The sequence below is a fragment of the Salmo salar genome, chromosome 07, assembly GCF_965601325.2.
Source record: "Salmo salar chromosome 07, fSalSal1, whole genome shotgun sequence".
NCBI classification, from domain to species: domain Eukaryota; kingdom Metazoa; phylum Chordata; class Actinopteri; order Salmoniformes; family Salmonidae; genus Salmo; species Salmo salar.
In genome coordinates this window covers 28045076-28063639 of record NC_138297.1, presented here as the reverse complement: position 1 = coordinate 28063639, position 18564 = coordinate 28045076, and the positions used below count along the sequence as shown (strand labels likewise).

The window sequence follows — 18564 nt, the reverse complement described above, 5'->3', positions numbered from 1 at the left end:
AGAGTTTTCAGTTTGTTGTGCTCCATGATGCGGATGTGACATCCTGGACCTGTAATGAGATTCCCTGTTACTTTGTCCTGCTGAGGGTCAATGCCAACACAAGCCTCTCTAGTGCAGTCAGTTATTGTGTTTGACAATCTATCTAAAGATTGGTGCTTCGACACCACCCATGGATGACATTCTTCAGATTGTAGCAATGTGAAACTTCCTGACTTGTAGTGAGCTTCCATGAGACTTTGTCCTGCTGAGGGTAAATATAATCACAAGTCTCTGTGGCGCAATTGGTTAGCGCCTTAGGCTGTTAGTTTAAAGGTTGGTGATTTGAGCCCACCCAGAGATGCTATCTTTCCATTTATAGTGATGTGGAAAGACCTTCCTGGATTTACAGTAAGCTCGCTTTTGACCTGCTTTGTTTCCTATTGTCACATGTGATTGGTGTGTTGTTGAACATGAAAGATGACAAGTTCCTATACCTGCTGCTATACTATACCTAAATGGCTGTCACTGGTCTTTGATCTTCTCTTACTCAATAGCTTGATCATTCTGTGGTCTCCATGGAACATATCATTTATTCATATTAATCCGGCAAGTATGACAATGTAAATGATGTCAATCTGGCATGAAAACCCTTAGCATTTAAATGTATTTCGCTTGAAGGACAATGTTGATCCAGTATGTGTGTGTTTGTGTGAATATGTGTGCCTATACGCCATGAAAGTGACTCGCCATTACATCATTCTTCCAGGGTCAGTCCCCTAATTATTTTGAATGGGCTTGGCGATCATATATTACATTTGTGAAAACGCAGTTGTTTAAGATATATATTTATCAAATTATATTCGTGATTGTGGCTGAATTTACTCCTGCCAGATGCCTTTTTATATAATGTTGCGCTGACGAACATTGTGCTACATTTTTGCCCTTTTAAGGCCATTCAAAAAGCTAACAAACGTTAGAAAACTACAGGGCTACTTCCTTGAAAATGTTGCGGCACTTTCGATGCACGTTGACACAACCATTGGAACAAAGTGTTGTTGTTTCGTAAACTCCATGTACAGTTGGATGAGATCACGGATGGCCAGCGATCAAGTGTCAGGGTCAGAAGCACAACAAGTCTCTGTGGCGCAGTTGGTTATTGCGTTAGACTGTTAATCTAAAGGTTGGTGGTTCGAGCCCACCCAGGGACGAGAGTTTTCAGTTTGTTGTGCTCCATGATGCGGATGTGACATCCTGGACCTGTAATGAGATTACCTGTTACTTTGTCCTGCTGAGGGTCAATGCCAACACAAGCCTCTCTAGTGCAGTCAGTTATTGTGTTTGACAATCTATCTAAAGATTGGTGCTTCGACACCACCCATGGATGACATTCTTCAGATTGTAGCAATGTGAAACTTCCTGACTTGTAGTGAGCTTCCATGAGACTTTGTCCTGCTGAGGGTAAATATAATCACAAGTCTCTGTGGCGCAATTGGTTAGCGCCTTAGGCTGTTAGTTTAAAGGTTGGTGATTTGAGCCCACCCAGAGATGCTATCTTTCCATTTATAGTGATGTGGAAAGACCTTCCTGGATTTACAGTAAGCTCGCTTTTGACCTGCTTTGTTTCCTATTGTCACATGTGATTGGTGTGTTGTTGAACATGAAAGATGACAAGTTCCTATACCTGCTGCTATACTATACCTAAATGGCTGTCACTGGTCTTTGATCTTCTGTTACTCAATAGCTTGATCATTCTGTGGTCTCCATGGAACATATCATTTATTCATATTAATCCGGCAAGTATGACAATGTAAATGATGTCAATCTGGCATGAAAACCCTTAGCATTTAAATGTATTTCGCTTGAAGGACAATGTTGATCCAGTATGTGTGTGTTTGTGTGAATATGTGTGCCTATACGCCATGAAAGTGACTCGCCATTACATCATTCTTCCAGGGTCAGTCCCCTAATTATTTTGAATGGGCTTGGCGATCATATATTACATTCGTGAAAACGCAGTTGTTTAAGATATATATTTATCAAATTATATTCGTGATTGTGGCTGAATTTACTCCTGCCAGATGCCTTTTTATATAATGTTGCGCTGACGAACATTGTGCTACATTTTTGCCCTTTTAAGGCCATTCAAAAAGCTAACAAACGTTAGAAAACTACAGGGCTACTTCCTTGAAAATGTTGCGGCACTTTCGATGCACGTTGACACAACCATTGGAACAAAGTGTTGTTGTTTCGTAAACTCCATGTACAGTTGGATGAGATCACGGATGGCCAGCGATCAAGTGTCAGGGTCAGAAGCACAACAAGTCTCTGTGGCGCAGTTGGTTAGCGCGTTAGACTGTTAATCTAAAGGTTGGTGGTTCGAGCCCACCCAGGGACGAGAGTTTTCAGTTTGTTGTGCTCCATGATGCGGATGTGACATCCTGGACCCTGTTACTTTGTCCTGCTGAGGGTCAATGCCAACACAAGCCTCTCTAGTGCAATCAGTTAGTGTGTTTGACAATCTATCTAAAGATTGGTGCTTCGACACCACCCATGGATGACATTTTTCAGATTGTAGCGATGTGAAACTTCCTGACTTGTAGTGAGCTTCCATGAGACTTTGGCCTGCTGAGGGTGAATATAATCGCAAGTCTCTGTGGCGCAATTGGTTAGCGCCTTAGGCCGTTAGTTTAAAGGTTGGTGATTTCAGCCCACCCAGAGATGCTATCTTTCCATTTATAGTGATGTGGAAAGACCTTCCTGGATTTACCGTAAGCTCGCTTTTGACCTGCTTTGTTTCCTATTGTCACATGTGATTGGTGTGTTGTACAACATGAAAGATGACAAGTTCCTATACCTGCTGCTATACTATACCTAAATGGCTGTCAATGGTCTCTGATATTATGTTACTCAATAGCTTGATCATTCTGTGGTCTCCATGGAACATATCATTTATTCATATTAATCCGGCAAGTATGACAATGTAAATGATGTCAATCTGGCATGAAAACCCTTAGCATATAAATGTATTTCGCATGAAGGACAATGTTGGTCCAGTATGTGTGTGTTTGTGTGAATATGTGTGCCTATACGCCATGAAAGTGACTCGCCATTACATCATTCTTCCAGGGTCAGTCCCCTAATTATTTTGAATGGGCTTGGCGATCATATATTACATTTGTGAAAACGCAGTTGTTTAAGATATATATTTATCAAATTATATTCGTGATTGTGGCTGAATTTACTCCTGCCAGATGCCTTTTTATATAATGTTTCGCTGACGAACATTGTGCTACATTTTTGCCCTTTTAAGGCTATTCAAAAAGCTAACAAACGTTAGAAAACTACATGGCTTCTTCCTTGAAAATGTTGCGGCACTTTCGATGCACTTTGACACAACCATTGGAACAAAGTGTTGTTGTTTCGTAAACTCCATGTACAGTTGGATGAGATCACGGATGGCCAGCGATCAAGTGTCAGGGTCAGACACACAACAAGTCTCTGTGGCGCAATTGGTTAGCGCGTTAGACTGTTAATCTAAAGGTTGGTGGTTCGAGCCCACCCAGGCACGATAGTTTTCAGTTTGTTGTGCTCCATGATGCGGATGTGACATCCTGGACCTGTAATGAGATTCCCTGTTACTTTGTCCTGCTGAGGGTCAATGCCAACACAAGCCTCTCTAGTGCAATCAGTTAGTGTGTTTGACAATCTATCTAAAGATTGGTGCTTCGACACCACCCATGGATGACATTTTTCAGATTGTAGCGATGTGAAACTTCCTGACTTGTAGTGAGCTTCCATGAGACTTTGGCCTGCTGAGGGTGAATATAATCACAAGTCTCTGTGGCGCAATTGGTTAGCGCCTTAGGCCGTTAGTTTAAAGGTTGGTGATTTCAGCCCACCCAGAGATGCTATCTTTCCATTTATAGTGATGTGGAAAGACCTTCCTGGATTTACCGTAAGCTCGCTTTTGACCTGCTTTGTTTCCTATTGTCACATGTGATTGGTGTGTTGTTGAACATGAAAGATGACAAGTTCCTATACCTGCTGCTATACTATACCTAAATGGCTGTCAATGGTCTCTGATATTATGTTACTCAATAGCTTGATCATTCTGTGGTCTCCATGGAACATATCATTTATTCATATTAATCCGGCAAGTATGACAATGTAAATGATGTCAATCTGGCATGAAAACCCTTAGCATATAAATGTATTTCGCTTGAAGGACAATGTTGGTCCAGTATGTGTGTGTTTGTGTGAATATGTGTGCCTATACGCCATGAAAGTGACTCGCCATTACATCATTCTTCCAGGGTCAGTCCCCTAATTATTTTGAATGGGCTTGGCGATTATATATTACATTTGTGAAAACGCAGTTGTTTAAGATATATATTTATCAAATTATATTCGTGATTGTGGCTGAATTTACTCCTGCCAGATGCCTTTTTATATAATGTTGCGCTGACGAACATTGTGCTACATTTTTGCCCTTTTAAGGCTATTCAAAAAGCTAACAAACGTTAGAAAACTACATGGCTTCTTCCTTGAAAATGTTGCGGCACTTTCGATGCACGTTGACACAACCATTGGAACAAAGTGTTGTTGTTTCGTAAACTCCATGTACAGTTGGATGAGATCACGGATGGCCAGCGATCAAGTGTCAGGGTCAGACACACAACAAGTCTCTGTGGCGCAATTGGTTAGCGCGTTAGACTGTTAATCTAAAGGTTGGTGGTTCGAGCCCACCCAGGGACGAGAGTTTTCAGTTTGTTGTGCTCCATGATGCGGATGTGACATCCTGGACCCTGTTACTTGTCCTGCTGAGGGTCAATGCCAACACAAGCCTCTCTAGTGCAATCAGTTAGTGTGTTTGACAATCTATCTAAAGATTGGTGCTTCGACACCACCCATGGATGACATTTTTCAGATTGTAGCGATGTGAAACTTCCTGACTTGTAGTGAGCTTCCATGAGACTTTGGCCTGCTGAGGGTGAATATAATCGCAAGTCTCTGTGGCGCAATTGGTTAGCGCCTTAGGCCGTTAGTTTAAAGGTTGGTGATTTCAGCCCACCCAGAGATGCTATCTTTCCATTTATAGTGATGTGGAAAGACCTTCCTGGATTTACCGTAAGCTCGCTTTTGACCTGCTTTGTTTCCTATTGTCACATGTGATTGGTGTGTTGTACAACATGAAAGATGACAAGTTCCTATACCTGCTGCTATACTATACCTAAATGGCTGTCAATGGTCTCTGATATTATGTTACTCAATAGCTTGATCATTCTGTGGTCTCCATGGAACATATAATTTATTCATATTAATCCGGCAAGTATGACAATGTAAATGATGTCAATCTGGCATGAAAACCCTTAGCATATAAATGTATTTCGCATGAAGGACAATGTTGGTCCAGTATGTGTGTGTTTGTGTGAATATGTGTGCCTATACGCCATGAAAGTGACTCGCCATTACATCATTCTTCCAGGGTCAGTCCCCTAATTATTTTGAATGGGCTTGGCGATCATATATTACATTTGTGAAAACGCAGTTGTTTAAGATATATATTTATCAAATTATATTCGTGATTGTGGCTGAATTTACTCCTGCCAGATGCCTTTTTATATAATGTTTCGCTGACGAACATTGTGCTACATTTTTGCCCTTTTAAGGCTATTCAAAAAGCTAACAAACGTTAGAAAACTACATGGCTTCTTCCTTGAAAATGTTGCGGCACTTTCGATGCACTTTGACACAACCATTGGAACAAAGTGTTGTTGTTTCGTAAACTCCATGTACAGTTGGATGAGATCACGGATGGCCAGCGATCAAGTGTCAGGGTCAGACACACAACAAGTCTCTGTGGCGCAATTGGTTAGTGCGTTAGACTGTTAATCTAAAGGTTGGTGGTTCGAGCCCACCCAGGCACGAGAGTTTTCAGTTTGTTGTGCTCCATGATGCGGATGTGACATCCTGGACCTGTAATGAGATTCCCTGTTACTTTGTCCTGCTGAGGGTCAATGCCAACACAAGCCTCTCTAGTGCAATCAGTTAGTGTGTTTGACAATCTATCTAAAGATTGGTGCTTCGACACCACCCATGGATGACATTTTTCAGATTGTAGCGATGTGAAACTTCCTGACTTGTAGTGAGCTTCCATGAGACTTTGGCCTGCTGAGGGTGAATATAATCACAAGTCTCTGTGGCGCAATTGGTTAGCGCCTTAGGCCGTTAGTTTAAAGGTTGGTGATTTCAGCCCACCCAGAGATGCTATCTTTCCATTTATAGTGATGTGGAAAGACCTTCCTGGATTTACCGTAAGCTCGCTTTTGACCTGCTTTGTTTCCTATTGTCACATGTGATTGGTGTGTTGTTGAACATGAAAGATGACAAGTTCCTATACCTGCTGCTATACTATACCTAAATGGCTGTCAATGGTCTCTGATATTATGTTACTCAATAGCTTGATCATTCTGTGGTCTCCATGGAACATATCATTTATTCATATTAATCCGGCAAGTATGACAATGTAAATGATGTCAATCTGGCATGAAAACCCTTAGCATATAAATGTATTTCGCTTGAAGGACAATGTTGGTCCAGTATGTGTGTGTTTGTGTGAATATGTGTGCCTATACGCCATGAAAGTGACTCGCCATTACATCATTCTTCCAGGGTCAGTCCCCTAATTATTTTGAATGGGCTTGGCGATCATATATTACATTTGTGAAAACGCAGTTGTTTAAGATATATATTTATCAAATTATATTCGTGATTGTGGCTGAATTTACTCCTGCCAGATGCCTTTTTATATAATGTTGCGCTGACGAACATTGTGCTACATTTTTGCCCTTTTAAGGCTATTCAAAAAGCTAACAAACGTTAGAAAACTACATGGCTTCTTCCTTGAAAATGTTGCGGCACTTTCGATGCACGTTGACACAACCATTGGAACAAAGTGTTGTTGTTTCGTAAACTCCATGTACAGTTGGATGAGATCACGGATGGCCAGCGATCAAGTGTCAGGGTCAGACACACAACAAGTCTCTGTGGCGCAATTGGTTAGCGCGTTAGACTGTTAATCTAAAGGTTGGTGGTTCGAGCCCACCTAGGGACGAGAGTTTTCAGTTTGTTGTGCTCCATGATGCGGATGTGACATCCTGGACCTGTAATGAGATTCCCTGTTACTTTGTCCTGCTGAGGGTCAATGCCAACACAAGCCTCTCTAGTGCAGTCAGTTATTGTGTTTGACAATCTATCTAAAGATTGGTGCTTCGACACCACCCATGGATGACATTCTTCAGATTGTAGCAATGTGAAACTTCCTGACTTGTAGTGAGCTTCCATGAGACTTTGTCCTGCTGAGGGTAAATATAATCACAAGTCTCTGTGGCGCAATTGGTTAGCGCCTTAGGCTGTTAGTTTAAAGGTTGGTGATTTGAGCCCACCCAGAGATGCTATCTTTCCATTTATAGTGATGTGGAAAGACCTTCCTGGATTTACAGTAAGCTCGCTTTTGACCTGCTTTGTTTCCTATTGTCACATGTGATTGGTGTGTTGTTGAACATGAAAGATGACAAGTTCCTATACCTGCTGCTATACTATACCTAAATGGCTGTCACTGGTCTTTGATCTTCTGTTACTCAATAGCTTGATCATTCTGTGGTCTCCATGGAACATATCATTTATTCATATTAATCCGGCAAGTATGACAATGTAAATGATGTCAATCTGGCATGAAAACCCTTAGCATATAAATGTATTTCGCTTGAAGGACAATGTTGGTCCAGTATGTGTGTGTTTGTGTGAATATGTGTGCCTATACGCCATGAAAGTGACTCGCCATTACATCATTCTTCCAGGGTCAGTCCCCTAATTATTTTGAATGGGCTTGGCGATCATATATTACATTTGTGAAAACGCAGTTGTTTAAGATATATATTTATCAAATTATATTCGTGATTGTGGCTGAATTTACTCCTGCCAGATGCCTTTTTATATAATGTTTCGCTGACGAACATTGTGCTACATTTTTGCCCTTTTAAGGCTATTCAAAAAGCTAACAAACGTTAGAAAACTACATGGCTTCTTCCTTGAAAATGTTGCGGCACTTTCGATGCACTTTGACACAACCATTGGAACAAAGTGTTGTTGTTTCGTAAACTCCATGTACAGTTGGATGAGATCACGGATGGCCAGCGATCAAGTGTCAGGGTCAGACACACAACAAGTCTCTGTGGCGCAATTGGTTAGCGCGTTAGACTGTTAATCTAAAGGTTGGTGGTTCGAGCCCACCCAGGCACGAGAGTTTTCAGTTTGTTGTGCTCCATGATGCGGATGTGACATCCTGGACCTGTAATGAGATTCCCTGTTACTTTGTCCTGCTGAGGGTCAATGCCAACACAAGCCTCTCTAGTGCAATCAGTTAGTGTGTTTGACAATCTATCTAAAGATTGGTGCTTCGACACCACCCATGGATGACATTTTTCAGATTGTAGCGATGTGAAACTTCCTGACTTGTAGTGAGCTTCCATGAGACTTTGGCCTGCTGAGGGTGAATATAATCACAAGTCTCTGTGGCGCAATTGGTTAGCGCCTTAGGCCGTTAGTTTAAAGGTTGGTGATTTCAGCCCACCCAGAGATGCTATCTTTCCATTTATAGTGATGTGGAAAGACCTTCCTGGATTTACCGTAAGCTCGCTTTTGACCTGCTTTGTTTCCTATTGTCACATGTGATTGGTGTGTTGTTGAACATGAAAGATGACAAGTTCCTATACCTGCTGCTATACTATACCTAAATGGCTGTCACTGGTCTTTGATCTTCTGTTACTCAATAGCTTGATCATTCTGTGGTCTCCATGGAACATATCATTTATTCATATTAATCCGGCAAGTATGACAATGTAAATGATGTCAATCTGGCATGAAAACCCTTAGCATTTAAATGTATTTCGCTTGAAGGACATTGTTGATCCAGTATGTGTGTGTTTGTGTGAATATGTGTGCCTATACGCCATGAAAGTGACTCGCCATTACATCATTCTTCCAGGGTCAGTCCCCTAATTATTTTGAATGGGCTTGGCGATCATATATTACATTCGTGAAAACGCAGTTGTTTAAGATATATATTTATCAAATTATATTCGTGATTGTGGCTGAATTTACTCCTGCCAGATGCCTTTTTATATAATGTTGCGCTGACGAACATTGTGCTACATTTTTGCCCTTTTAAGGCCATTCAAAAAGCTAACAAACGTTAGAAAACTACAGGGCTACTTCCTTGAAAATGTTGCGGCACTTTCGATGCACGTTGACACAACCATTGGAACAAAGTGTTGTTGTTTCGTAAACTCCATGTACAGTTGGATGAGATCACGGATGGCCAGCGATCAAGTGTCAGGGTCAGAAGCACAACAAGTCTCTGTGGCGCAGTTGGTTAGCGCGTTAGACTGTTAATCTAAAGGTTGGTGGTTCGAGCCCACCCAGGGACGAGAGTTTTCAGTTTGTTGTGCTCCATGATGCGGATGTGACATCCCGGACCTGTAATGAGATTACCTGTTACTTTGTCCTGCTGAGGGTCAATGCCAACACAAGTCTCTCTAGTGCAGTCAGTTAGTGTGTTTGACAATCTATCTAAAGATTGGTGCTTCGACACCACCCATGGATGACATTCTTCAGATTGTAGCAATGTGAAACTTCCTGACTTGTAGTGAGCTTCCATGAGACTTTGTCCTGCTGAGGGTCAATATAATCACAAGTCTCTGTGGCGCAATTGGTTAGCGCCTTAGGCCGTTAGTTTAAAGGTTGGTGATTTCAGCCCACCCAGAGATGCTATCTTTCCATTTATACTGATGTGGAAAGACCTTCCTGGATTTACAGTAAGCTCGCTTTTGACCTGCTTTGTTTCCTATTGTCACATGTGATTGGTGTGTTGTTGAACATGAAAGATGACAAGTTCCTATACCTGCTGCTATACTATACCTAAATGGCTGTCAATGGTCTCTGATCTTCTGTTACTCAATAGCTTGATCATTCTGTGGTCTCCATGGAACATATCATTTATTCATATTAATCTGGCTAGTATGACAATGTAAATGATGTCAAACTGGCATGAAAACCCATAGCATTTAAATGTATCTCGCTTGAAGGACAATGTTGGTCCAGTATGTCTGTGTTTGTGTGAATATGTGTGCCTATACGCCATGAAAGTGACTCGCCATTACATCATTCTTCCGGGGTCAGTCCACTAATTATTTTGAATGGGCTTGGCGATCATATATTACATTTGTGAAAACGCAGTTGTTTAAGATATATGTTTTTTAAATTATGTTTGTTATTGTGGCTGAATTTACTCCTGCCAGATGCCTTTTTATATAATGTTGTGCTGACGAACATTGTGCTACATTTTTGCCCTTTTAAGGCCATTCAAAAAGCTAACAAACGTTAGAAAACTACAGGGCTACTTCCTTGAAAATGTTGCGGCACTTTCGATGCACGTTGACACAACCATTGGAACAAAGTGTTGTTGTTTCGTAAACTCCATGTACAGTTGGATGAGATCACGGATGGCCAGCGATCAAGTGTCAGGGTCAGTCACACATCAAGTCTCTGTGGCGCACTTGGTTAGAGAGTTAGACTGTTAATCTAAAGGTTGGTGGTTTGAGCCCACCCAGGGACGAGACTTTTCACTTTGTTGTGCTCCATGATGCGGATGTGACATCCTGGACCTGTAATGAGATTCCCTGTTACTTTGTCCTGCTGAGGGTCAATGCCAACACAAGCCTCTCTAGTGCAATCAGTTAGTGTGTTTGACAATCGATCTAAAGATTGGTGCTTCGACACCACCCATGGATGACATTTTTCAGATTGTAGCGATGTGAAACTTCCTGACTTGTAGTGAGCTTCCATGAGACTTTGGCCTGCTGAGGGTGAATATAATCACAAGTCTCTGTGGCGCAATTGGTTAGCGCCTTAGGCCGTTAGTTTAAAGGTTGGTGATTTCAGCCCACCCAGAGTTGCTATCTTTCCATTTATAGTGATGTGGAAAGACCTTCCTGGATTTACAGTAAGCTCGCTTTTGACCTGCTTTGTTTCCTATTGTCACATGTGATTGGTGTGTTGTTGAACATGAAAGATGACAAGTTCCTATACCTGCTGCTATACTATACCTAAATGGCTGTCAATGGTCTCTGATATTATGTTACTCAATAGCTTGATCATTCTGTGGTCTCCGTGGAACATATAATTTATTCATATTAATCCGGCAAGTATGACAATGTAAATGATGTCAATCTGGCATGAAAACCCTTAGCATATAAATGTATTTCGCTTGAAGGACAATGTTGGTCCAGTATGTGTGTGTTTGTGTGAATATGTGTGCCTATACGCCATGAAAGTGACTCGCCATTACATCATTCTTCCAGGGTCAGTCCCCTAATTATTTTGAATGGGCTTGGCGATCATATATTACATTTGTGAAAACGCAGTTGTTTAAGATATATATTTATCAAATTATATTCGTGATTGTGGCTGAATTTACTCCTGCCAGATGCCTTTTTATATAATGTTGCGCTGACGAACATTGTGCTACATTTTTGCCCTTTTAAGGCTATTCAAAAAGCTAACAAACGTTAGAAAACTACATGGCTTCTTCCTTGAAAATGTTGCGGCACTTTCGATGCACGTTGACACAACCATTGGAACAAAGTGTTGTTGTTTCGTAAACTCCATGTACAGTTGGATGAGATCAAGGATGGCCAGCGATCAAGTGTCAGGGTCAGACACACAACAAGTCTCTGTGGCGCAATTGGTTAGCGCGTTAGACTGTTAATCTAAAGGTTGGTGGTTCGAGCCCACCCAGGGACGAGAGTTTTCAGTTTGTTGTGCTCCATGATGCGGATGTGACATCCTGGACCTGTAATGAGATTCCCTGTTACTTTGTCCTGCTGAGGGTCAATGCCAACACAAGCCTCTGTAGTGCAGTCAGTTATTGTGTTCGACAATCTATCTAAAGATTGGTGCTTCGACACCACCCATGGATGACATTCTTCAGATTGTAGCAATGTGAAACTTCCTGACTTGTAGTGAGCTTCCATGAGACTTTGTCCTGCTGAGGGTCAATATAATCACAAGTCTCTGTGGCGCAATTGGTTAGCGCCTTAGGCTGTTAGTTTAAAGGTTGGTGATTTGAGCCCACCCAGAGATGCTATCTTTCCATTTATACTGATGTGGAAAGACCTTCCTGGATTTACAGTAAGCTCGCTTTTGACCTGCTTTGTTTCCTATTGTCACATGTGATTGGTGTGTTGTTGAACATGAAAGATGACAAGTTCCTATACCTGCTGCTATACTATACCTAAATGGCTGTCAATGGTCTCTGATCTTCTGTTACTCAATAGCTTGATCATTCTGTGGTCTCCATGGAACATATCATTTATTCATATTAATCTGGCTAGTATGACAATGTAAATGATGTCAAACTGGCATGAAAACCCATAGCATTTAAATGTATCTCGCTTGAAGGACAATGTTGGTCCAGTATGTCTGTGTTTGTGTGAATATGTGTGCCTATACGCCATGAAAGTGACTCGCCATTACATCATTCTTCCGGGGTCAGTCCACTAATTATTTTGAATGGGCTTGGCGATCATATATTACATTTGTGAAAACACAGTTGTTTAAGATATATGTTTTTTAAATTATGTTTGTTATTGTGGCTGAATTTACTCCTGCCAGATGCCTTTTTATATAATGTTGTGCTGACGAACATTGTGCTACATTTTTGCCCTTTTAAGGCCATTCAAAAAGCTAACAAACGTTAGAAAACTACAGGGCTACTTCCTTGAAAATGTTGCGGCACTTTCGATGCACGTTGACACAACCATTGGAACAAAGTGTTGTTGTTTCGTAAACTCCATGTACAGTTGGATGAGATCACGGATGGCCAGCGATCAAGTGTCAGGGTCAGACGCACAACAAGTCTCTGTGGCGCAGTAGGTTAGCGCGTTAGACTGTTAATCTAAAGGTTGGTGGTTCGAGCCCACCCAGGGACGAGAGTTTTCAGTTTGTTGTGCTCCATGATGCGGATGTGACATCCTGGACCCTGTTACTTTGTCCTGCTGAGGGTCAATGCCAACACAAGCCTCTCTATTGCAATCAGTTATTGTGTTTGACAATCTATCTAAAGATTGGTGCTTCGACACCACCCATGGATGACATTTTTCAGATTGTAGCGATGTGAAACTTCCTGACTTGTAGTGAGCTTCCATGAGACTTTGGCCTGCTGAGGGTGAATATAATCACAAGTCTCTGTGGCGCAATTGGTTAGCGCCTTAGGCCGTTAGTTTAAAGGTTGGTGATTTCAGCCCACCCAGAGATGCTATCCTTCCATTTATACTGATGTGGAAAGACCTTCCTGGATTTACAGTAAGCTCGCTTTTGACCTGCTTTGTTTCCTATTGTCACATGTGATTGGTGTGTTGTTGAACATGAAAGATGACAAGTTCCTATACCTGCTGCTATACTATACCTAAAAGGCTGTCAATGGTCTCTGATCTTCTCTTACTCAATAGCTTGATCATTCTGTGGTCTCCATGGAACATATCATTTATTCATATTAATCCGGCAAGTATGACAATGTAAATTATGTCAATCTGGCATGAAAACCCTTAGCATTTAAATGTATTTCGCTTGAAGGACAATGTTGGTCCAGTATGTGTGTATTTGTGTGAATATGTGTGCCTATACGACATGAAAGTGACTCGCCATTACATCATTCTTCCAGGGTCAGTCCCCTAATTATTCTGAATGGGCTTGGCGATCATATATTACATTTGTGAAAACGCAGTTGTTTAAGATATATGTTTTTTAAATTATGTTTGTGATTGTGGCTGAATTTACTCCTGCCAGATGCATTTTTATATAATGTTGTGCTGACGAACATTGTGCTACATTTTTGCCCTTTTAAGGCCATACAAAAAGCTAACAAACGTTAGAAAACTACAGGGCTACTTCCTTGAAAATGTTGCGGCACTTTCGATGCACGTTGACACAACCATTGTAACAAAGTGTTGTTGTTTCGTAAACTCCATGTGCAGTTGGATGAGATCACGGATGGCCAGCGGTCAAGTGTCAGGGTCAGACACACAACAAGTCTCTGTGGCGCAGTTGGTTAGCGCGTTAGACTGTTAATCTAAAGGTTGGTGCTTCGAGCCCACCCAGGGACGAGAGTTTTCAGTTTGTTGTGCTCCATGATGCGGATGTGACATCCTGGACCTGTAATGAGATTCCCTGTTACTTTGTCCTGCTGAGGGTCAATGCCAACACAAGCCTCTCTAGTGCAATCAGTTAGTGTGTTTGACAATCTGTCTAAAGATTGGTGCTTCGACACCACCCATGGATAACATTTTTCAGATTGTAGCGATGTGAAACTTCCTGACTTGTAGTGAGCTTCCATGAGACTTTGGCCTGCTGAGGGTGAATATAATCACAAGTCTCTGTGGCGCAATTGGTTAGCGCCTTAGGCCGTTAGTTTAAAGGTTGGTGATTTCAGCCCACCCAGAGATGCTATCTTTCCATTTATACTGATGTGGAAAGACCTTCCTGGATTTACAGTAAACTCGCTTTTGACCTGCTTTGTTTCCTATTGTCACATGTGATTGGTGTGTTGTTGAACATGAAAGATGACAAGTTCCTATACCTGCTGCTATACTATACCTAAAAGGCTGTCAATGGTCTCTGATCTTCTCTTACTCAATAGCTTGATCATTCTGTGGTCTCCATGGAACATATCATTTATTCATATTAATCCAGCAAGTATGACAATGTAAATGATGTCAATCTGGCATGAAAACCCTTAGCATTTAAATGTATTTCGCTTGAAGGACAATGTTGGTCCAGTATGTGTGTATTTGTGTGAATATGTGTGCCTATACGACATGAAAGTGACTCGCCATTACATCATTCTTCCAGGGTCAGTCCCCTAATTATTCTGAATGGGCTTGGCGATCATATATTACATTTGTGAAAACGCAGTTGTTTAAGATATATGTTTTTTAAATTATGTTTGTGATTGTGGCTGAATTTACTCCTGCCAGATGCCTTTTTATATAATGTTGTGCTGACGAACATTGTGCTACATTTTTGCCCTTTTAAGGCCATTGAAAAAGCTAACAAACGTTAGAAAACTACAGGGCTACTTCCTTGAAAATGTTGCGGCACTTTCGATGCACGTTGACACAACCATTGTAACAAAGTGTTGTTGTTTCGTAAACTCCATGTGCAGTTGGATGAGATCACGGATGGCCAGCGGTCAAGTGTCAGGGTCAGACACACAACAAGTCTCTGTGGCGCAGTTGGTTAGCGCGTTAGACTGTTAATCTAAAGTTTGGTGGTTCGAGCCCACCCAGGGACGAGAGTTTTCAGTTTGTTGTGCTCCATGATGCGGATGTGACATCCTGGACCTGTAATGAGATTCCCTGTTACTTTGTCCTGCTGAGGGTCAATGCCAACACAAGCCTCTCTAGTGCAATCAGTTAGTGTGTTTGACAATCTGTCTAAAGATTGGTGCTTCGACACCACCCATGGATAACATTTTTCAGATTGTAGCGATGTGAAACTTCCTGACTTGTAGTGAGCTTCCATGAGACTTTGGCCTGCTGAGGGTGACTATAATCACAAGTCTCTGTGGCGCAATTGGTTAGCGCCTTAGGCCGTTAGTTTAAAGGTTGGTGATTTCAGCCCACCCAGAGATGCTATCTTTCCATTTATACTGATGTGGAAAGACCTTCCTGGATTTACAGTAAGCTCGCTTTTGACCTGCTTTGTTTCCTATTGTCACATGTGATTGGTGTGTTGTTGAACATGAAAGATGACAAGTTCCTATACCTGCTGCTATACTATACCTAAAAGGCTGTCAATGGTCTCTGATCTTCTCTTACTCAATAGCTTGATCATTCTGTGGTCTCCATGGAACATATCATTTATTCATATTAATCCGGCAAGTATGACAATGTAAATGATGTCAATCTGGCATGAAAACCCTTAGCATTTAAATGTATTTCGCTTGAAGGACAATGTTGGTCCAGTATGTGTGTATTTGTGTGAATATGTGTGCCTATACGACATGAAAGTGACTCGCCATTACATCATTCTTCCAGGGTCAGTCCCCTAATTATTCTGAATGGGCTTGGCGATCATATATTACATTTGTGAAAACGCAGTTGTTTAAGATATATGTTTTTTAAATTATGTTTGTGATTGTGGCTGAATTTACTCCTGCCAGATGCCTTTTTATATAATGTTGTGCTGACGAACATTGTGCTACATTTTTGCCCTTTTAAGGCCATTGAAAAAGCTAACAAACGTTAGAAAACTACAGGGCTACTTCCTTGAAAATGTTGCGGCACTTTCGATGCACGTTGACACAACCATTGTAACAAAGTGTTGTTGTTTCGTAAACTCCATGTGCAGTTGGATGAGATCACGGATGGCCAGCGGTCAAGTGTCAGGGTCAGACACACAACAAGTCTCTGTGGCGCAGTTGGTTAGCGCGTTAGACTGTTAATCTAAAGGTTGGTGGTTCGAGCCCACCCAGGGACGAGAGTTTTCAGTTTGTTGTGCTCCATGATGCGGATGTGACATCCTGGACCTGTAATGAGATTCCCTGTTACTTTGTCCTGCTGAGGGTCAATGCCAACACAAGCCTCTCTAGTGCAATCAGTTAGTGTGTTTGACAATCTGTCTAAAGATTGGTGCTTCGACACCACCCATGGATAACATTTTTCAGATTGTAGCGATGTGAAACTTCCTGACTTGTAGTGAGCTTCCATGAGACTTTGGCCTGCTGAGGGTGACTATAATCACAAGTCTCTGTGGCGCAATTGGTTAGCGCCTTAGGCCGTTAGTTTAAAGGTTGGTGATTTCAGCCCACCCAGAGATGCTATCTTTCCATTTATACTGATGTGGAAAGACCTTCCTGGATTTACACTAAGCTCGCTTTTGACCTGCTTTGTTTCCTATTGTCACATGTGATTGGTGTGTTGTTGAACATGAAAGATGACAAGTTCCTATACCTGCTGCTATACTATACCTAAAAGGCTGTCAATGGTCTCTGATCTTCTCTTACTCAATAGCTTGATCATTCTGTGGTCTCCATGGAACATATCATTTATTCATATTAATCCGGCAAGTATGACAATGTAAATGATGTCAATCTGGCATGAAAACCCTTAGCATTTAAATGTATTTCGCTTGAAGGACAATGTTGGTCCAGTATGTGTGTATTTGTGTGAATATGTGTGCCTATACGACATGAAAGTGACTCGCCATTACATCATTCTTCCAGGGTCAGTCCCCTAATTATTCTGAATGGGCTTGGCGATCATATATTACATTTGTGAAAACGCAGTTGTTTAAGATATATGTTTTTTAAATTATGTTTGTGATTGTGGCTGAATTTACTCCTGCCAGATGCCTTTTTATATAATGTTGCGCTGACGAACATTGTGCTACATTTTTGCCCTTTTAAGGCCATTCAAAAAGCTAACAAACGTTAGAAAACTACAGGGCTACTTCCTTGAAAATGTTGCGGCACTTTCGATGCACGTTGACACAACCATTGTAACAAAGTGTTGTTGTTTCGTAAACTCCATGTGCAGTTGGATGAGATCACGGATGGCCAGCGGTCAAGTGTCAGGGTCAGACACACAACAAGTCTCTGTGGCGCAGTTGGTTAGCGCGTTAGACTGTTAATCTAAAGGTTGGTGGTTCGAGCCCACCCAGGGACGAGAGTTTTCAGTTTGTTGTGCTCCATGATGCGGATGTGACATCCTGGACCTGTAATGAGATTCCCTGTTACTTTGTCCTGCTGAGGGTCAATGCCAACACAAGCCTCTCTAGTGCAATCAGTTAGTGTGTTTGACAATCTGTCTAAAGATTGGTGCTTCGACACCACCCATGGATAACATTTTTCAGATTGTAGCGATGTGAAACTTCCTGACTTGTAGTGAGCTTCCATGAGACTTTGGCCTGCTGAGGGTGAATATAATCACAAGTCTCTGTGGCGCAATTGGTTAGCGCCTTAGGCCGTTAGTTTAAAGGTTGGTGATTTCAGCCCACCCAGAGATGCTATCTTTCCATTTATACTGATGTGGAAAGACCTTCCTGGATTTACAGTAAGCTCGCTTTTGACCTGCTTTGTTTCCTATTGTCACATGTGATTGGTGTGTTGTTGAACATGAAAGATGACAAGTTCATATACCTGCTGCTATACTATACCTAAAAGGCTGTCAATGGTCTCTGATCTTCTCTTACTCAATAGCTTGATCATTCTGTGGTCTCCATGGAACATATCATTTATTCATATTAATCCGGCAAGTATGACAATGTAAATGATGTCAATCTGGCATGAAAACCCTTAGCATTTAAATGTATTTCGCTTGAAGGACAATGTTGGTCCAGTATGTGTGTATTTGTGTGAATATGTGTGCCTATACGACATGAAAGTGACTCGCCATTACATCATTCTTCCAGGGTCAGTCCCCTAATTATTCTGAATGGGCTTGGCGATCATATATTACATTTGTGAAA

The 18564-nt window shown here is 41.5% G+C and overlaps 10 non-coding genes across 10 annotated transcripts; all 10 read left to right on the top strand.

The window, feature by feature from the left end:
• The first annotated feature begins 2300 nt into the window (after positions 1–2300).
• On the top strand, positions 2301–2374 carry trnan-guu (transfer RNA asparagine (anticodon GUU)). The gene has a single exon. It is a non-coding gene; the product is annotated as a tRNA-Asn (tRNA).
• Positions 2375–4660: 2286 nt separating this feature from the next.
• On the top strand, positions 4661–4734 carry trnan-guu (transfer RNA asparagine (anticodon GUU)). Its single transcript has one exon. It is a non-coding gene; the product is annotated as a tRNA-Asn (tRNA).
• A 2285-nt stretch (positions 4735–7019) lies between these two features.
• Positions 7020–7093, top strand: trnan-guu (transfer RNA asparagine (anticodon GUU)). Its single transcript has one exon. It is a non-coding gene; the product is annotated as a tRNA-Asn (tRNA).
• A 2300-nt stretch (positions 7094–9393) lies between these two features.
• On the top strand, positions 9394–9467 carry trnan-guu (transfer RNA asparagine (anticodon GUU)). Its single transcript has one exon. It is a non-coding gene; the product is annotated as a tRNA-Asn (tRNA).
• Positions 9468–11767: 2300 nt separating this feature from the next.
• trnan-guu (transfer RNA asparagine (anticodon GUU)) lies at positions 11768–11841 on the top strand. Its single transcript has one exon. It is a non-coding gene; the product is annotated as a tRNA-Asn (tRNA).
• Positions 11842–12954: 1113 nt separating this feature from the next.
• trnan-guu (transfer RNA asparagine (anticodon GUU)) lies at positions 12955–13028 on the top strand. Its single transcript has one exon. It is a non-coding gene; the product is annotated as a tRNA-Asn (tRNA).
• A 1099-nt stretch (positions 13029–14127) lies between these two features.
• Positions 14128–14201, top strand: trnan-guu (transfer RNA asparagine (anticodon GUU)). Its single transcript has one exon. It is a non-coding gene; the product is annotated as a tRNA-Asn (tRNA).
• Positions 14202–15314: 1113 nt separating this feature from the next.
• trnan-guu (transfer RNA asparagine (anticodon GUU)) lies at positions 15315–15388 on the top strand. Its single transcript has one exon. It is a non-coding gene; the product is annotated as a tRNA-Asn (tRNA).
• Positions 15389–16501: 1113 nt separating this feature from the next.
• trnan-guu (transfer RNA asparagine (anticodon GUU)) lies at positions 16502–16575 on the top strand. The gene has a single exon. It is a non-coding gene; the product is annotated as a tRNA-Asn (tRNA).
• Positions 16576–17688: 1113 nt separating this feature from the next.
• Positions 17689–17762, top strand: trnan-guu (transfer RNA asparagine (anticodon GUU)). Its single transcript has one exon. It is a non-coding gene; the product is annotated as a tRNA-Asn (tRNA).
• The last annotated feature ends 802 nt before the right edge of the window (positions 17763–18564 follow it).